The 21,941-nt window shown below is 33.3% G+C and overlaps 1 pseudogene; it reads right to left on the bottom strand.

Annotated features, from left to right (window-relative positions):
* Window positions 1-21,365: 21,365 nt before the first annotated feature.
* Window positions 21,366-21,482, bottom strand: LOC145256020 (5S ribosomal RNA; annotated as a pseudogene).
* Window positions 21,483-21,941: the final 459 nt, after the last annotated feature.

Raw genomic sequence — 21,941 nt, 5'->3', positions numbered from 1 at the left:
GTGACCCAAAAAAACAAAAGCTAAATGGAGGCCATCTAGAACATATGCTGTAGAACGGAGAAAAACAGGCTAAAGACCTCAGTGTTTTAATGTGATATTTTGAATATAATAAACTAGTTATGACCAAAATTTCATTCGGACAAGACACTTAGAAACTTGGTCTAATTAGAGTTGGGACTCGTTTTTTTTTTGTTTTTTTGGGGGGGTCACCCTATATATATATATATATATATATATATATATATATATATATATATATATATATATATATATATTCTCCTTACTAGCTGAATCCACTGTCAAAAATTTTCCCCACTCTTTATCTATGCCTAAATCAAAACGCAGATTCCATGAACAAAGCTTCTTTCTTAGAAGTGCACGCCTGTGGAACTCTGTTCTGTCTGCCTGCTTCTCTCCTGACTACAACTTGGATGTCTTCAAGTCCAACGTAAACAAATTCCTGATGAACCACCCCCTTAAGTGGACACTTTAAATATCCACACTAACGTACTGTACTTACAATAACGATTACCCCTGAGTGGCTTCCGGGCCTTGATAAGTGGTGACCACCTTGTAAAAAAAAAATAAAATAAAAATAAAAGGATGTCTAGCAAAAAAAAAAAAATGATAGAGAGAAAGGAAAACGAATGCAAAAGATGAAACTTTTATCTTCTCTTGTGTTTCTTATTTTTTACCGACATGAGAACAAAGGAAAAGAATGAAAAAAAGAAAAATATGGCGGTCGTGTTCCATACTTCGTGAATTCTTATTGATACACTTTTCTCGCAAGTTAAGGCATATTACTTTCGTGTATTTATTATTCTTAATACAAATTCACGTAAAATACATGATATTAAATTGATAATTAAAAAAATTATCTGCAATTTGTTATTTTGCATTAAGTTATTTCAATAAATTACTTTAGTGAATATCTACGAAAATATCGTAGACATAGACGAAACTTTACACAAAAAGATCACAAAAGAATTACAACAAATAATAATTAATTATAACAATGAAAAATGCAAATCGGACAGACATTTATAGGCTTATGTAGGTTTTTCATTGGTATTAAATAATTTTATATCAATTGTAAAGAACAGATAATGATATTTTTGAGTGGTAAATGATAGAAACTTTCGCATTTTTCTTATTTCATATATATGTATATATATATATATAAAATAAAATAAAAATATGTATATATATATGTGTGTATATATATGTGCATTAATGCATATATATGTATATAGATAGATAGATAAATATATATATGCATTAATGCACATATATACACACATATATATACATATATACATTAATGCGAAAAGCAATCGTTAACATATATATATATATATATATATGTGTGTGTGTGTGTGTGTGATTGATATCAATCACATTACTTAATATTGAATTAGCTCTAGGATATTTACCTATCGAGCTTATTATATATCTAAATTACAACGAGCACTTTCTCTTTCCTGTATTTTAATTAAACTAGTAATTTCACTGTTACATTGAAATACACTCAGCTCTTTAGACTATTGTTCTAATCTCCTTTAAATTATATATATATATATATATATATATATATATATATATACTAGTAAAAGTACCCGTCGTTGACTGGGTTCAAAAACAGCCTACAGAAAATGGACTCTTATTTATGAAAGTATGATAGGTTATGAAAAGGAAGGGTTGTAAATTTTGGTCGAATTTGGGGGTATCAAAACCAAAGCAAAATATGATGAAATTAAAAATAAAATAGATAAACCCCATAATTTATTCTACCATACCTGTTTACACTGAAACACTTATCACAATATTCTGTGTATCTATATTAAAAAAAAAACGTGTTAAACTTTGTGAGATATTTACATTCTATGGGGGTCAGGTGCGAAAGAACACCCCATAAATTTATTATACCATATTTCCTAAAACAGAAACATAATCATCAAAGTATACTTACACAGATAGATATGAAAAGGCTTATTAAGGTGTGTCCCTATTTCCATTCTATGGATGCCAGGCTAGAACGCAGACCCCACAATTTTATTACCTCATCCCTATTTAAGATAAAACATACTTCTCAAAGTATTCTTATGTACATTTATATCAAAAACACTTGTAAATGTTTTTTTTTTATTTTAAATTTTTTATTTCCATACATTGTGGACCAGGCGCGAACGCATACCCCACAATTTTAATGAACCACCGTTCTTCCAGATCAAACATACCCATTCCTGTGTCTCGATATATCTATCATTATATGTAATCAGTTTTTTGAAATAGTCAACCATATAGGAGCCTATTCGTGACCAGACACATACACACATAAACACACATATACTCAGCTTTATATTAGAATATATATATATGTATGTATGTATATATATATATATATATATATATATATATATACTTAGGGGATTAGAACAAGAGTCTAAAGAGCAGAGTATATTTTAATGTATTAGTAAATTCATTAATACAACTAAATAAAAGGATAGAAAACAGTGCTCAGTGTAATGTAGATATATAATAAGCTCGATTGGCATGTATATCCTAGAGTTATTTTAATATTTAGTAAGATGATTGATAATTTATAATTAAAATTAAAAATCGGTGTCATGAAGAAGAACAAACAAATTCAATAATCACATATTTACGCGCTTATGTAGGTTTCCTATTCGTATTAAATAATTGTATATCAATTGTAAACAACAGATAATGATTATTTATAAGGAGTAATTTCATATGTGTATATATATATATGTATATATATATGTGTATAACTTTTCGTATATATATATATATGTATTAATTCACATATATACATATATGATGATTGCAACGTCTTGTCAGACGAATGCCACTCCCTCAGGCACTGAAAGTCCATGAGCCGAAAATGACTTTAGTCCTGCCGGCAAAATTCACACGCTCAAACAGACATGACGCTGAAGACGGTCATCAGTATACATACATGTATATATATATATATATATATATATATATATATATATATATATACATATATATATATATATATATATATATATATACATGCACGCATACATACTTATATACACATACATACACACATATATGCATACATACATAAACAATACATAATAAACAATACATAAACATGCACAAGATGGTCAATGGCATACATACATATAAATGCAAATATACATATATACACATACATATCTAAACATGATGATTGCAAACGTCATGTCAGACGAGTGCCACTCCCTCAGACACTTAATGTCCATGAGCCCAGAAATGACTTTTTTTTTTCTTAGTTCTACTGGTGAATTCACACGCTCACGCAGGCATGATACTGAAGACGGTCATTGAGATCAATTATTACATGTTTCCAGCATTTCAAGCCTCCATGCGTCATAACTTTTCCATCGCCACAGGACCATTTTTATAGACGAATGCCTGAGGGAGTATCTATACACAGGTGATGTTACAGAGTCTTAGCTTTGTACGACAGCTAAGTCTCTCTCTCGGTTCAAAATGTTGAGATCCAGCAACAAGCAAGAGCAAGATAGCCAGCAACAAGTTAAACTGCAGACCAGCTTAATGCGGGTACTGGTCTCCCGCTTTATGGTTTTTTTAATCAGAGATTTGCTTCTCCTAGAAAGGTTGCCTTCACCACGGCTTATGGGAGCCTTCTCCACCCCAACACACAAACACACATGGTGCTAGTTGGCCGTTGACCCCGAAAAAGGGTCCATTCGCCCTTTGGAAGGTCTTGTTTTTAATCCTTCAGGGAGACTAGCCACCCTCCTCACCAAACAAGTCTGGTGGGGGAACCAGTTTAGTTGCCGGTGACCCGACCATGAGGCAGGTAGTACTGGGTTACATGGTACCAGTAGCATATGACATGACCTGACACACAATATATATGCATATATATATATATATGCATATACACACATATACATTAATGAATGCGAAAGTAATCATCACTATATATATATATATATATATATATATATATATATATATCACTATATATATATGTTAGTGCATTGTTACTCATAGTAATACTTTTTCTTCTGTTTATTTAAAAGAAAATACGACTTTATTATTCATGGGTCATTGAATTGCATTCATCTGCAAAGATCTAGCTAATATGCATATACATTTTAAAATTCATTTTCGTTAATTCCCTATTAGTCTCTTTCGGTTTTTTTCTGTGATTATCACCCCAAGTTAACTATTGCGTGTAATTATACTCATGAAGATATTCTATATGATTCATACACGCATAATATTTCTCTCTTTCTCTCTCTCTATATATATTTGTTTAAACAATTTTCCTTACTAAATTCCTCTGTAAGTTTTTGGTCTACAGATATGAAACTTACATTGTATTCGAACCTATGCGACCCATTATATTTGGGGTTTAGCCGGTGGCGGGGAGGATCTGTGCAGTGTGGGAAAATTAAAAACAGTAAATTTTCTATGTAAAGATTATGGAGTATGCATGGGTAACGTAATAGCCACTGCTTTATGTTTTAATTTTGATCCTTGCAACGAACATGTGTCCATACCTTATATATATATATATATATATATATATATATATATATATATATATATATATATATATATATATATAGTAGAAATGGTAATTAATAAAAACTGAAGAAAGTGCTCAATACTGTTGTAGAGCAAATATGCGTTTTATTTTTTATTACCGTATCTTTCTGTTAAGTTACATTATTGTTTCAGCTATCCGGCTGTTTTTTTTTACCCTCTGTAGCTTCCTCAGACTTTTACAGAAAGGGTTCTGTAAAAGTCTGGGGAGGCTACAGACGGGCAAAGAAAGATACGGTAATATAAAATAAAACGTATATATATATATATATATATATATATATATATATATATATATATATATATATGTGTGTGTGTGTGTGCATGAATGTATCATAATAATTATACTTTATGAGGCGTCCGTTATATATATATATATATATATATATATATATATATATATATATATATATATATATATATATAATAGAACAACAGGTATATGAAATGAAGTCACAAAACTATACATTGGTGGATATAGATTGGTTCATTTATTGAGAAATGGAACACAAGTAATTATTTGAGATATAGAAGGGACACTTTATGCAAAGGCATTTTGAAACCTAATTCTTCTCATCAGAAGAGTAGAGAAGATGCTAGGTAGCATAGTAGAAAAATACTAAGTGAAATTATAGAATGTTGGGGGAAGCTTTATTGAATTCTAAATAAAGGAGAAGCTAGTTATATATAGTATGATGTAAAAAAAAATATATATAGTCTTAACCATAGTGTTCAATTTATTTTTAAATTAAAGGGGTTTTAGGGTTAAATTGGGGGTATATTGTGGCGGCGTGATAATTCTATTTTAACGGTTTCTGAGGTGTCTATTCTCTATGGAATGGTATTTTTGACAGGTGCAACCGATACGGCAAATAGCAACTATAAAATCGCGTATAATTTTAGGAGGGGTAGTTGCAAGGCTATAATATTGATTTTCAGAGCTCGGTATATCTTAGGTACTATACGGCAATATCTATAAGTTTCTTTTGTTACGATATAGGGAGTGTGGTTATAAGGGGGCGGTGTCTTTAGGTGCGTTTAGCTTGATGAAAAAGGGGTTTTGATACAGGGTGGAAGATTAAGTGGCAATTTACTACTTATAAAAATGGTAATAACACCAATAATAATAGGATAATAATAATAATAATAATAATAATAATAATAATAATAATAATAATAATAATAATGATAATTATAATAATAATCATCATGCATATATACATATATATATATATATCTACACACACACACACATATATATATATATATATATATATATATATTTCTGGGTCAGCGGCCAACTAGAACCGTATATATTTGTGTGTGTTTATATGTGTATTGGGGTGGAGAGGGCTCCCGTAAGCCGTGGTGAAGGCAACCTTTCTAGGAGAAGTAAATCTCTGATTTAAAAAGCCATGAAGCGGGAGACCAGTACCCACATTAAGCTGGTCTGCAGTTTAATTTGTTTCTGGCTATCTTGCTCTTGCTTGTTGCTGGATCTCAACATTTTGAACCGAGAGAGAGACTTAGCTGTCGTACAAAGCTAAGACTCTATAACATCATCTTTGTATAGATACTCCCTCAGGCATATGGGCTCATGGATTTTAAATGTCTGAGGAGGTGGTACTCGCCTGACAAGACGTTGCAATCATATATATATATATATATATATATATATATATATACATGATGAGAATAATGGAAATAGTATTCCAACGCCATAGAAAGGTAAAAAAGTAATAAGTCAACTTGTGTATTAATCAACGTTTCCTTATTGTAAGACTTATTCTGGATGAATGAAATTAAGAAACTAAAATAACACTATACAAAATATATTTTGACTTATTGTACTGGTATTTTATTTTCTTCATTTCATTAAACAAGACGAAATCTTACAATAAAGGTGGAACATTAATATACAAATAAATTAGTTCGTTTCTTTTTATCTCTCTCTTTCTCTCTCTCTCTCTCTCTCTCTCTCTCTCTCTCTATGTATCTCTCTCCCTTTATCAATCAGTTCCAAAGGAAAACAAACAAAATCCACTATATTGTACGATCTTTTCAGAAATGATGGTCATTATATTTAAATTGACAATGAGTATTGGCAATTATTTGACAAAAATTATGTCAATTAATAATTAGGTCTCCTCATCAGTACAAATATGGGGGAGCAGTTAAAGACACCAAAATAAAACAAGCATTTTAGTCGTGTGTAAGGCAGATATTCCATGGAAATATTTAAAAATAAAAAAAATTAAAATAAAATTAGATAAAATAAAAACTAAGTTATAAATTTTATGTTGATAAATAAATAAATTAAAATAGAGTAAAATAAAAAAAATATGAATAAGGTTAAAAGAATATATATATATATATATATATATATATATATATGCACACCCATATATAAATTCATGAGAATTCCTAAATACATGTGTGTGTGTGTCTTTCCATGGGTGTGTGCGTTTAATTCAATTTTTTAAAGTCAAAGAAATCTCATTAATATCATTGTCGGTAAAAAAAAAGAAAATTATAGCCCTAGGTTTATCCGATGTTTAAAAATGTCTAATTCGTTCGTATCACATCATCAGAGAGTCTATTTTTGAAAGGGGAGGCAACTCCTGCTCTGGGCCGTTTCTTTTCGTCTGTGGTCGAGGCCTACAGTTCAATTATTATGATTACTGATTTCTAAAGATAGCCTAATTACTATCCAGTCGGCCGCACGGTGCAAAAAGTGAGTCGAATACCGGCAAAGCGAATGAAGAAATTATAGACGGCATACGGTCGTGGATTGATATCGTATCGAAAGGTCACTTGTCTGGCTTTTTTTATTCCATTATTGATGCGATCTCTCGTCTATATCACAAGCTAGATCCGTCTATAGATCGGTAGATTCATGTGTCACTCGTTCATTTTAATCATTATTTAGAAATATTAAGTGTACTCTAGTAGTATTTTAACTAGAACAAAACGATCATGCGTATTAACTTACCAAGTGTAGCGTACACAAAAAAGGGCCGTTCCACTAAAATCGCGTTACTAATTGAATAAAGTACAATGACCACGGTTAGAAGATAGATGACTATTCCGTGGGCGTATATATCCTGTTAAGATTCTCAAAGCAAACATTCAGTACACTCGTTTGGCTGTAAACACTATCAATAATTTCCCCCACTCTTTATCTGTGCCTAAACCTAAACGTAGATTCCATGAATAAATCTTCTTTTAAGAACTGCACACCTGTGGAACTCTCTCGCTTTGACTTGCTTTCAAGATGACTACAATATGGCTTTCTTCAAGTCCAATGTAAACAAGTGCGTAATGAGCCGTTCACCTTAAGTAGTCCAATTTACCAACATTACACTTCTAACGATTAATATGATTATTGTCCTTTTGAACAATGTACAATCTTAAACTATTATCCTCGTCTGGCCTTTGGGCCTGGATAAGTGATGATTCCTCAGTAAAAAAAAATACTTAGGATTTATGAAACTCCTTCAGAAATGACTGGCAATCAGGAATATTATTTTACAGGGGGCATTGCATGGTGTCTGCGTCATTATACTTTATACGGAACATTAAATTAAAAAAAAAAATGAAGTTGTAAAAAATTCCTTTTAAAAATATCCCAAACGGGTGCATTTTTCTCTTAGCCCAGAAACACTTTCTCAAATTTGTAGCTATCTTCATCTATCAGACCATGTATGGACCACCGTTGTCATATTTGCGCTGGTTAATAAGTGACCTATTTGAATATGCTGGATATTTTGCAGAAACGTATCTGTGATTTGATTGGCGCCATCCTTTCTCCTCTACGGCAAGCTATCTTTCAAAGACGCGATGTTGCTAGTCACAGTCTTTTCTACAAATGCGTCTATGGCATGTGTTGCTCAGAATCGTCTGATCTACGTCTAAGGCCTTTGTTTCAGATCGGTTGACTCATTGATTTAGTGACCATCGAGTTACTGTTTTAGTACCTCATTGCAAAACTGATTCTTATTATATATCTTAATATATATATATATATATATATATATATATATATATATATATATATATATATATATATTTTAGTTATGGGACGATTCTAATATTTTTTTCTGGTTCCAATAGAATTACTAATACCATGATTAATTCCCGATTCCGATTAAATTACCGATCCCCATTCTTTATAAATGTCTAATTATTTAACTATACGATAGTTATTTTCCCTGATTTTCGTAAAACCACACGTGGTAATATGCAGAAATTTTTCGTAAACGTCAAAATACACTTGTGAGGGATAATCTATTGATTTTAGGTTTACTGGTATTTAAAAATCAATAAATATTTATTATTTTATCATTATTACCAGCAATTGAAGATTTTATTTTACACAAAATCAATTAATAAAAGACAATTCAAAGAATTGTTTTAGCATAGGAAAATAAGAATATATATATATATATATATATATATATATGTATATATATGTATATATATATATATATATATATATATATATATATATATATATAAGTTATAAAATATATATGGCGATTAAGCTACACTGAATATTCCGCGTTTCATCCACTCTAGGACTCTTATATATATATATATATATATATATATATATATATATATGTATATATGTATGTCTGTGTGTCTGTGTCTGTGGGTGTGTATCTGTGTCTGTGGGTGTGTCTGAGTGTGTGTATGAATGTAGAAAGGGGCGATTTTAGAGAAGAAAATATATATAGAAATTGGTCTTAATTATACATAGAAAGATAATAAAAAAACTAATCCTAATATACTGCCTATATTTTTCTTTTAATTTCATGATTAATTGTGCGTTACCTCTGGAGTGATGGTAAGAAAAAAATGCATAGGATGTAGTGTTCAATCGCTTTAAATTAGACAGATTATATTTTGTATCGCTTTGTATATATAATCAACGTTATTCAGTTAATCGGCGTCTGACCTCATATGACCTGATTGCGTTCATTGTTAAAAAGTATGACCGATGAAAACTCAAAATACAATTTAATAAAAACCAAACAATGGACACAATCATGATATCAAGAACCACGTCTTAAAACACACACTCACACAAAAACGCACGCATATATACACAGGCATATATATATATATATATATATTCTTATATATAAAGGCACTTTCTTTTTCTTTTTTTGTCTGTGTGCGTATGTCTTTTTTGGGGAGTGCCTTTCCTATGGACTCCAAAAGAGTTGTACTGATTTTTTTCTTTTACTACTTCCACAAACAGTTCTTTCATATGTTTAGTAATGTATTTAAATATCTTTTGTGTCGAAAAAATCAGATTAAAAATTATCAATTTATTTGACTAAATTTAATAAGTTTATATAGCTTAATCTCACAAGTGCATTTTATAATTTCATCACGGAGAGAGCAGAAATGCCTGGCGTATAAAATCAATAGAATGCAAGTATATTTATGTTTAAAAGTTTTGCCATTTTATGTCTATAATGCGGAGATTTGTTATTAATGGAGGGAGAAATAACTGTATCCGAATAAAGTACGTTTTTGTTGTATTTCTGAATACATGCTCCATGCAATTGCGTGTTTTTTTTTCAAATATTATGAACTCTACTACAGTTCTAAAGTATGAAGCTTTTACTAAACATCAATTCATAAATATATGTATTTTTATTTTTAACATACACACACATATATATATATATATATAGAGAGAGAGAGGGACAGACAGACAGACACACAGAGGATGAAATATTCTTATGAATGTATACATTTATATATTTATGTATTTATATATATATAGAGAGAGAGATAGATAGAGAGAGAGAGATTCATACATATGACTATATATATATATATGTGTGTGTGTGTGTGCACATGTATATATATATGTATTGTTTGTAAATATAATCATCCACTGACACGTGTTTCGTCATCTACAACTGATCAGATTATGTATATGCATATATTTAAAATAGCACTAGATCTTTGTGTGTATGTTCGTTATATTGAGGATACCAAGGCTATTGCAAAGATGGTGGGTTCCCTTTTTCGAGCTAGAAAACTGATAAGACCTAAGAGCATCCTGTACCTCTACAAAGCGACCATTCACCCATGCTTGGAATATTGTAGCCACATCTGGTCCGATACCACTGGTCTGCCCCTCTTGCACAGGGTCCAAGAAATTGTTTCCAATCTAATAGGCCCCACTTTGCTAACTAAGCTCCAACCTCATGTCCCCTCGTAACAATGCTACATCTCTGTACCTGTTTTGCAAATGTTTTAATGGAATGTACTCTGGTGAACTTGTTGCACGTGTGCCCCCTCTACGTACATATCTTCGAGAGGCGCGCTTAGTAACAAAATCTCACCCCTTCACTGTTTCTAGAAAGCTTTCTACTCTAATAGTTTCTTTCCTCGAACACCTTGACTTTGGAATTTCTTTCCTGGTACGTGCTTCCCTGACTTACTAGTATGCAGCAGGTTAAATGTAATGAAAAACAACATCTTCTGCATCTTTCCTAGGCATTGTCCCAACTAGTAGAACCTTGCATCCAAGTGGCCATGTACCTTGTTAGGAGTGAACGTAATTAAAAAAATAAAATAAATAAAATAAAACACTACTTATCTATTTTTAAATTTTATTGAAAAAATCAATTCAAATAACTTGATTATGTAGTGGAGCTGATATCTATTCAATGTAACCTCCTTCAGCCTCAATCACCGCCCCGATACGGGTCAGCGACTGGGAGCGTATTTTTTCCACAAACACATGTGGAAGCTTGGGGAATATACGACGGAGAGTGGCGATTAGACTGGTTTTGGTATTGTGTAAGGTCATGTTGGTGATGTTCTTGACACGTGTCAAAACAGAGTAGTCCAACGGGTTCAGATCGGATGAGAAGCTGCCCATTGAAAGAAGAGTATGAATTTGTCGTAGTACTACCTTCTGAAGACAAGCCTGGGTGACTTTGGACTTGAGAACAGCGCCGAGTCATGCTGCCACACCCAGTATCTGCCAGCAGCCACTTGATTGCACCACTGGATCACCACACACCTAGACTTTGGAATTCCTTTCCTTTTTTTACACATGAGTCACCACTTATCAAGGCCCGGATGCCACTCGGGGATAAGAGTTAATTGGTATACATTAGTCAATGTGATTATAGCGTAGTAAACATAAGTAGTAGAAATTTTGTAAATTGGATTACTTAGGGGGCGATTCATCAATAACTTGTTTAGTTAGACTTGAGGACAATCAGATTGTAGTCAGCTGGAAAGCAAGCAATCGGAAGAGAACTAAATAGGCGTGTAGTTCTAAGAAAGAAACTTGGATCATGGAATCTACGTTTAGGTTTACGCATAAATAAAGAGTGCGGGAAATTACTGATAGTGGTTTTGGCTAGACGAGTGTCTTTCGTGAGGGACAATAGATTTACGCTTGCCATGGAAATAACAATAAAGAAGAGACATGCTCGCAGCGTCTCCTTCTGTTGAAAAGAGGTTAAAGGGAAGAAGAATGGGCATACCCCAGTAAGCGACGAAGTTGTTTTTGAACTATGTCAAGGCAGGAGAAGCTGCTTCTTGCGGCTGCTGTCAAGATGTGGCAAAAGTACTCCATCGTTGGCCATATCTGGCTTTTATATAGGTAGTGAATTGCATCAGGGATGAGATATTTACTGGAGCGGTAGAAGTATCCCACCATCTTTCCAGCGACCTTGACAAAGAAATTAATATACATTCCATGTCAGGTCAGAGGTCAAGCCAGAAGCTTTTCAAAATATGAAGCCTCCCCAAGACGAGAGCCATTCATTTCAAGCGATGGCAGATTAGCATCAGAGCGTAGATGGTGTAGAGATAGAAGCTTAGTTTTAGACGTATTGCGAAATAGAAAAAGACAGGTAGACTTTGATGTTTACTTTCCAGTCGACTTTTAAGATGTTAGGTTGCATGATATGGGCCTCATTTGAAACATAACCGTGGCCGTAAACGTCGTTGTGCTGTGTCTCCAAGCGTTGAACCCTCACGATTTAACATTAGAGTGTGCTGGAAATGGTCCTGTTTAATTAAATGGATCAGTAGAGATCAGGAATTTTACAGCGGCGCATCTCCGATCTCGAATGTTGAACATTCGGACACTTTCAGACATAACCAAAGGCTTGTATCACACTTGATGGTTTGCAATAAAAATAGAAAACCGATTTTCAGCAAACAAAGATGGAATCACGTCATCTTTTCCAGAGCGACAATATTATCGTTCCACCCTGTTGATATTTTTTATACTTATGCAGTGTGTGGCAGCAATATTTTAACACTTTAACCTTTCAATAATAAGTTGCCAATAAACTTATGGTAGTGACAATGATGTTTACACTGAGCTAATAACTTGCCTATTTTTTTCAAGTACTCTCATCAAGCAATATGATTTGGACTGATACACCTCGTTGTTTTACTGTATAAAACATTTTTACAGAATAGTGAATCTGTAACTACAACACGAGTTCATTACAAGTAAGTAGAGGGCACGATGCTGTTTCTAATAATTATGTACTCTAACAAATTTGTTTTTGTGTGTGTATTGATATACTTATTAAACAAAATGTTTTTTCTTCTTCTATTTTTAAAACAACTTTCTTATATATGTTGGAATGACATTCATCTGACAAAAGATCTAGCTAATTTGCATATTCTTTTAAACATTAATTTTCATTCGTTCCCTATTAGTTTTATTGTTATATTATAGGATGATCATCTTCAGTTAACTATTCGGGCAGATATTCTAAATGATTCATACTTGCGTAATATTTTCGTTAAAATGCTATAGTAAACACAAACATCTTTCTATATATATGTATGTATGCGTATATATATATGTGTGTGTGTATGTGTGTCTGTTTTGCCTTCCAAATTTCTCCATTAGTTTTTGGCTACAGACATGAAACTTTATATATAGAATATTAGAACTAATGCAACATTATATCTGTGTTTTAGGAAAAATCGGTGGAAAAAATGGGAAAATTTAAAATTAAAAAAAAAAAGAATTTGCCAGGTAAAGGTCGGAAGATGGCATTACAAATATGAATGCGTAACGCAATAGCTATCGGTTCATGTTTTAATTAAGCCTTGCAGAAAACATGTTTCCATAGCTCAGGCATTAAAATCAAAGAAAATAAGAAATCGGTAGCAAAATATTTTGGTTTCGATTCTCGGTGGTGGTACATGAGTCATTTTTTCAAAATTTTTTATATATCATTACTCTATTTTGTGTTCAGGCGACCTGCTAGTAGTCACTACCGCTTTGGGTTGCAAATTACAGAGCTACAGGTTCGGCAAATATAAAAGAAAGCTACCTGGAAAACCTTAATTTTTTCATGATACTATTCTAGATAGATAACATACTTGCTGAATTGAGCAAGCTCAACATTTGTTAAGTTTTAAATTTATAAAGATGCTAGACTACCCGTGACCCGTTGGGTCAGTATGTTATATAGCTATGGAATTCATGTATGAGCGTGACACTTGTGAGGTAAAGAAAAATTTTGTTTGACATAACAGAAACATTTCTATCAAAGTATATTAAAATGAAAAAAAAATATAGATAGATTTGTATTAGTCGTTCTGTTTATTAAAATTGATTATTTTTTTTTTAAATGTACACTTACCGAATTATAAGTTGTTGGCCATACTTATAGGTAAATGTGCACTGAAGAGATACCATGATACTTATTATAGTTAAATTCTAATCCACTTTATTTTTACATCGTTCATTTTGTTTAAGTTATTTTAAACCCTACTCTTCCCATGTTAAATAATAATTTCGAAATAATGACGTTAATATTTCAGCGTCCCAATTGTTCTTTTGTTTTTTTGTTTTTCGCGTTTAAATTATCCAAATAAACAATTGTTAATACTGTCTGCTTTTTTTTTGTTTACATCGTTCATTCCTGTATTACGTTTAAGTTATTTTAAACCCCACCCTTCCCATGTTAAATAATACTTTCGAAATAATAACGTTAATATTTCAGTGCGCAGGTCTTGCGCGCAAGCGCAACCGGATGTCGTAAACCGAAAAGTGGGTTACATACATCGTTACAAGATCATTTAAGTTTTATAATTATATAGATAAAATAATAACGTGTATGTGTATTCTCCATGGATTGTCGATATAGTTCTTCTATTTAATATTATTGAGTTGATGATCATTTATGATTGTAGAAGAACACAACACAGGCGTACTCATGGATCAGCAGATATATGGGTACTTTCGTAAAAAAAATACACGTTTAGTTTCACGAGAAAATATGTCTTTTCATCAACGTACGAAAAAACACCCCTAGCATAGTTTTTGACTGCGATTATCATCAGCACATCGGAAAAAGGAATATTTCATGTAATAAAAAAATTAATCTTTCAATAGCATACGTATTGTAATGTGTTAACCTGACAGATAATAATGAAATGTTTCACTTAGTAAAAAGACCATGGAAATGTTTACAGTGACAGGAAACTTGTTTTGCACGTATCATTCAGATGGCAGTCGGACTGATGTATAACCACGAACTTTATTTGTTCTATTTGCTTTTCTGTTCAATATATTTGGTTTCCACTAATTATCGAGCCGTTTCCTTTTGTGTCCTTTCGGGACGACGACACTACAGGCAAGAGAGAGAGAGAGAGAGAGAGAACGAGAGAGAGGGAGCGATGGAGAAATATTGGAATGACGCAAACTCGCATGGATTAGTTTAAACTTAAATTCGTAAGAATTGGTTAAATACTATTCTGCATAATATTTTTTGCCAGACCCATTTTTCTGCATCAATTTTCTTAATTCATTAAAGAATTCAGTACTCACAATAAGCAACTCGTGAAAGTCCTTTGCATCTAAAATTAGGCTATAGAACTGAAAGAATGAGAAGAAGAAACTAAGGGAGAGAAAATAAAAGAATAACAGAAATACGTATAGATAATTTAAATCTTAAATGCGAAGAACCCTTAAAATGCTGTACATTTACAAGCCCGGTTTTATTGTGTGTATCGGTTCTCTTAATTCGTTATAGCACTAAGTGCTCACTAGCGTCGGTGCCCGGCGTTGCCCGGGTGTTTGGAGGTGTATGTTGAGCAACAAAAAAAGTGGTAGTAGGGAGGCAGGCTAGAAACCGTACCGCAAAGGAGGAAAAGACCGCTGAAGAGACGTCACGTCTTTGCTGTTGTGCCGATCGCCAAATCGAAATTTACTAATGTTTAAAGTCAATCGAAAAGAGAGGATGACTTTCGAAATATCGGCGAAAAAGATCGACCACTCCCTGTAGAAAAGTGCTTAGTTGAGGGTTAAGGAATTCATGTTTTTAGCTAATTATTCGATATTTGTTGTCCGAAGGGACGTGCTTCAGAACCATTCCGATCCCGTGAAAATCCGTCGCCTCTGTCGAAAGTTATAGGCAGACATACAAACAAACAAACGAACATACATACATACATACATACATGCATTTAAACAGACAGGTGAGATTTATGTTATAGATTATATGAACCCCTTGAAGGTTCCGAACATTGATTCTAAAATCAGTGCTATAAAACCGACAGGATCGGGCTTTTGGGTGACCAAATTTTTTATAGTGACATCAGTAGACTAATTCACCCGCTGAGGACGGTTCAAACGTTTAAACCTGAGTATAACCCGACAGATGCACCGACAAAATTTTATCGAAATTAATACCGTATACAGAAAAGAATACATTTTGAAACGTAGCATATTATTGAAATACGTTGCATTTACCCCTAAAAAAAACAACACAATTGAATAAAATACACTGATTTCATCTGGTCCCCGTGTTCTTCAATACAAGTCAGAGTTCACGCATGTGCACAAAAAAGTCTCTAAGGAGATATAAAGCACATCACGTCATCGTGTCCAGGATAAAAACAGAATACGCTTCGGAATATGCTAAGTTAAAAAATATATTATTTGGGATTTTAAAAGTAGAAAAACCATATAAAATAACTAACAAAAAAATACCTTATTCCCAAGTGATAAAATATAAAGAAAATATGCATGTCTTTTATACGCCTTTAAGATTTGCATATTGTGTTGTTAACATAATACACAAAAGATTTTATTGGCTAGATCGATAAATACATCAGAATCCACTTGCAACACACAGTTTGTAAAACATGATATCTCTGATTTCAGTGCAACATTCCTTGATACTCAGAAAATTTAACGATTCTTGAAGGATCACCCCCCCCGCCCTTTATTCTAACTCCAAAGTTCGTTTTAACACGTAAGACCGGGTTCCCGTTTACATACCTTCCGGTACAACGTGATCAGGCACAGTTTGATTCATGTCACAGCATGACGCTATGACCCTTTATTCTAACTCCAAAGTTCGTTTCATACTGCGTCCCATTATTTAACTAAAAGTAGTTTAAGGGTTTGGAAGACGGAAGCGGTTGTATCTAAAGGACAACTTTTTAGTTCTTCAGAATATATTTTTCTACATGGTCTCCAGTATTCTTACTACACATTTTTTACCAGCGATGGAGTCAATGATTATGCATAGCAGCCCAAAGCACCCATTTTAACTCACATCTCAATCGATCAATCGAAATCGACGACTCCATCTCCATATGTGCTCACAGCAATAGCATCGGCTGCGTAAACTTTTAACAGACATCGTTACTGTCGATCGGTTTATTTTTCCGAACTGAGCATCTCATGACGTCACTTTTCTGACGCATCTCTATTAGATTAAACTTAAAGTCCATGAATACATGCAGTCAGTCAATGGAATTTGCAGTTCATTATTCGGCTAGAATAAAAAGTAAGAGGTATTACTTTTTAGGCGCCTCCCATAATATCGGATTGTAGAGAAAACAAATCAGTCCAATGTGACATATTTAATTTTATTAGATTTTTACCACAAAATTTTGTATTAATAGATAGTTTGTCCCTTTACAGAGGTAAAGGTTAAAATTGTTGCCCCAAAGAAAACACTATAGCGTTATTTTTAAACCTTTTTTACATAATCAATTCAAGTAACTTAATTATGTAGTAAAGTTTACATGTATTCAATGTTGACGCCTTCAGCCTCAATCACCATGTTGATACCGGTCCGGAACTGGGAGCATGTCTTTTCAACAAGCGCAGATGGGAGCTCGGCGAAGGCGGCAATAAGCTCGCTTCGGTGGTGTTGGAGGTCATGTTGGTGATGTTCTCGATGCATGATCAGACGAAGTAGCAAGGCAGGTTCAGGTCGGGGGAGAAGAAGGATTAATGAAAGAGGAGTACAAGTCGTAGCAGTTCTTTTGTAAGCCAAGCCTGGTTCTCTTTGGACTTATGGGTCGGCGTCGCGTCCTGCTTCCACGCCCATGGTCTGCAAGCGGCCACCGGATTGAAGTAGGGATCACTATATACTCTATCACATCCGTGTACAGTTTGGTATTTACTTTCGAGCCGACTTTGAAGATGTGACGTTGCATGATGTTGCCTTCACTTGAAATCAACAAAAAAAAAAAAACATAACCCTGGCAGTAAACTTTCTTTTATCACACTGTGCACGTCCCTGGTTCATATGGCAATCCAAGGATGCAGTTTCAGGATGTTGGCAATGGTGCTATTTTCCAAACTTGGGTCTGTAGAGCGTATGGTTTGTACAGCGGCGCATCTCCGACCTAGCTCATTGAATATTGGGTCACTTTAAACATGATAGAAGACTCCTATCGCTCTAGGGACATTTACACAACTGGTACAATAGTATATGACTTAACACAAAAATATGGTTTTCATCAAACGGAAATGGAAACATGTCTTATTTTCTGTGGCAAAAACGTTATCGTTCCATCCTGCATAAGATACAACCTTTACATAAGTTACAATTTGTCCGTTTATCATATTTTTGTGTACAAAGTGATCAATGAACTTGCTTTATTTTGAAATGTAAAAAAGCATACATATTTTAAAATATGAAAAATATGTGCAGTATTTGTAAATAATACATTTCCAGCTAACAAAATTGCATGCAGTCGACCACAAATATTTAAGATATTCGTTTCTTGGTTCCATAATTGTTTTCTATAATGTAATGATATGTTGCTTAATTATTTTGTTTATATTGTTTATTCTTCTATCTAGTTGATTGTTTAACTTTATTGTACAGTCCCTGATAGTCTAGTGTATATATCTGTCTAAACGGCGTGCTCATCTAGTCTCTGAGTGTGGGTGCGTGTGCGTCAGACCATAAAATAATACATATGATGACATACCTGTCTTATGCTAGTGCCTTTGGAAGAGTCGCCGTTCATCTTGGGGTAGCTGGAACTTGTTTTAACAAAGACGCTTTAAGACAAGACGAATGGTTGTTTTATATATTTTTTCTTTATTCACTTCCAGAAGTCTCGTCACAACAGACTGAAGTGAATGACGGCCTCTGCTTGTAGCTCCATTTGTAAAGCGTCGCCCCCTATGGGACGCCGGTTTATACCAGCTTCTCTCTTCGGAATCTGAAAAAGAGCTCACTAAAATAACTCTTCAAATCGGAATCTTAAACACGTAAGACCGGGTTCCCGTTTGCATACCTTCCGGTGCAACGTGATCAGGCACAGTTTGATTCATGTCACAGCATGACGCTATGACCCTTTATGCACGTGCATCTCGCTCAACTAATTGTTTCTCACTATTCAATCTATTGTTTGCTTCGCTAGAAAGATAGACAATCAGATAGATAGTATAACTGAATAAACGATGTCTACCTGGCGTTGTCTGGCGATTACATAAAAAACTGAGCTATTTTGCTTTTTGTCATGAATAGAAACTTAAAACATTACTTTACAAGTTCATTATGCGTGACGTAAGAAATTTGTTGTGCATGTCCTGTTTCCAAACCTGAGTTAAAACATAAGAAATAAGAAAAATAGATAAAACCATATTGATGCGTTCGAATATATTTTAATACTGACAGACAATTTATTTAGAAATAAGCATGCCTTCGCAGTAAAGAAACAGTTCTAAATTTAATATGCGAGATAATTTTTGTCATTTAGTATCAGTGGTGTACTGCAATGAATAAATTCCGATATAAATGCGGGCATACAATCCATGATGTTTATGTAATATTCATTATATATTTAACACAATTACTATTCAATTCAATTTATATTTAACTAAAAAGTGACCACACTAACCTAATATCCGACAGGAAACATTTTTACCTCATAGAAATTTGAATTATGTCCTGGGCAAACATTTTTCAGTCATGAGGATTATACCTACGCGTATCAACCCTCTAGCAAGTGTTGAACAATTCCTATTCATATTCATTAATCGGTATTGCTTGATTGCAGTTTCAAGGGCAAGAACAGAATTTCTGGAGACACTTTCTAGACAGAAAGAGACCCATTCAGCATCGATTATTATATTGTTCACATAATGGACAGGTTTCTATATTGGCTTAATTTATTTTTTACTCTGAAAATATATGTCCTCAGTGTATTAGTATATGACTGTCTGTGACTCGGATTGAGTGCAACAATAGGGGATCGGGAACAAAAGCAGACCAATCTTTCTTTTATTTCCAAGGGGTAAAGTTTTAATAGGAAAATCACATCATATAACCTGGGATCCATACAGAATTACTGGACGTTTCTGACCACCTCTGTAAGTAAGAGATAAGGGAACCCATATATATGGAATGAAGAGGATTCAATATTCTGGCAACCACGGCATGGGAAGGAGTGACCCTCAAAACATGGATGAAAATGCAAGTTTTTTTTTCATTTCTTATGCAAACTGACCGGATCGGATATTTTAAACTTAATGGCAAACGACTCGTAAGCCGAAAATGTTCAACAGCAAAATTTGAAACTTTCCCAGTCTCGAATATTGTCCAACTTTTAGTATAGTGATCAACCTGACAGAAAACCGTAAAAAAAACTTGCATTTTTGTGGTTGTGGGATTTTGGCGTTATATTGACTGGACTACTTCTCTGCCTTCTCCGTTTCGAGAATTATGGTCATTGTGTTCTTATTTAACATTTTATTATTAAATAATAAAAGATAATTTTGATAAAAAACGTATCGATATCAAATATTATTAATCTATTAGAATTAGTATATAAAACCGAGTACATCTGAAGTAAATAACTTAACCTCTCTCTCTTAAGCTCTCTCTCTCTCTCTCTGTATATATATATATATATATAGAGAGAGAGAGAGAGAGAGAGAAATACAATGACTATATAAAAACTATATAGCAATATATATATATATATATATTGCGTTATGTTTTGATATCCTCATATCGTATATAAATGCTGATGAGTTAAGGGCAAAATAGATTCACTAATTGATAACATAATTTAATGATTGATTTTGCGCTACAAAACAGATACTGTCAAGAAACGTAAATGAATTAAAAACATAAATATAAGATGGTCAACATCATGACCTTTGGAATATAGTTTTTTTGTCATTTATTCACTATATATATATATATATATATATATATATATATTCATTTATTTAATAAGGAACGAACTCACATGGAGAGAAAGCTGCATTTATATAATTGTATACAAGGGCTTCTTTAGTCTTTGTCAGACTATGGATACCCATGAACGGGTGCCTGCACATTACATTTTTGTGGCAGGCGGTGGGCAATCTATAATTGCGCCTCTCTGAGTTGACCTTCTTAAATATCAGTGGCGAGTGAAGTGGCTGTAAAGAACAACTGAAAACAAATGACGAGATAAGCGGAGAGAACATACAGCACCTAGAATTCCCAAATGGTCACCCATCTGGTACTAACCAAGCTCAACGTTGCTTAACTACGGTGATCTGACGAGAACCGGTGTGTCAACGCGATTATGCCGTATATATAATTACATATATATGTGTGTGTGTATGTGTTTTCTTAAATAAAGCACTGTCTCTTTTCTAAGATCGCGAAAGACATAGAAGCAAATGCCAATACATTACTTACATAAGTCTGATGTCTTTATCATGATGATACCGACGGAAACAATTTCCACCAAAAAACAGTGTATTTTTTTTTGTGTACTTTACATTACATATAGACGGAAACCCCAAAGTGATATCCATTATGGAACGTTTGTAAGCAAATTATCCTAGCCTTATGGGAGTCCATATAAGGAAAGAAAAGGATCAATAAAAGACTTACGATTGACATCTGATCTGTTTTGCTGCTGAAAACGATCGATCCAACAATAATATCGATCTATATGCAGGTTTTGCGATAAACTTTTGGGAACGAGTACATTTTTGTCTTGTATACCCCTCTACACCACACGCTCACACAGAGAATCACACACATACA

This window comes from Euprymna scolopes, chromosome 31 (assembly GCF_053919585.1).
Source record: "Euprymna scolopes isolate OS-2025 chromosome 31, ASM5391958v1, whole genome shotgun sequence".
In the NCBI taxonomy this organism is placed as follows: domain Eukaryota; kingdom Metazoa; phylum Mollusca; class Cephalopoda; order Sepiida; family Sepiolidae; genus Euprymna; species Euprymna scolopes.
The sequence above is the reverse complement of the archived record's forward strand: the minus strand, read 5'-3'. Positions and strand labels throughout refer to the sequence as shown.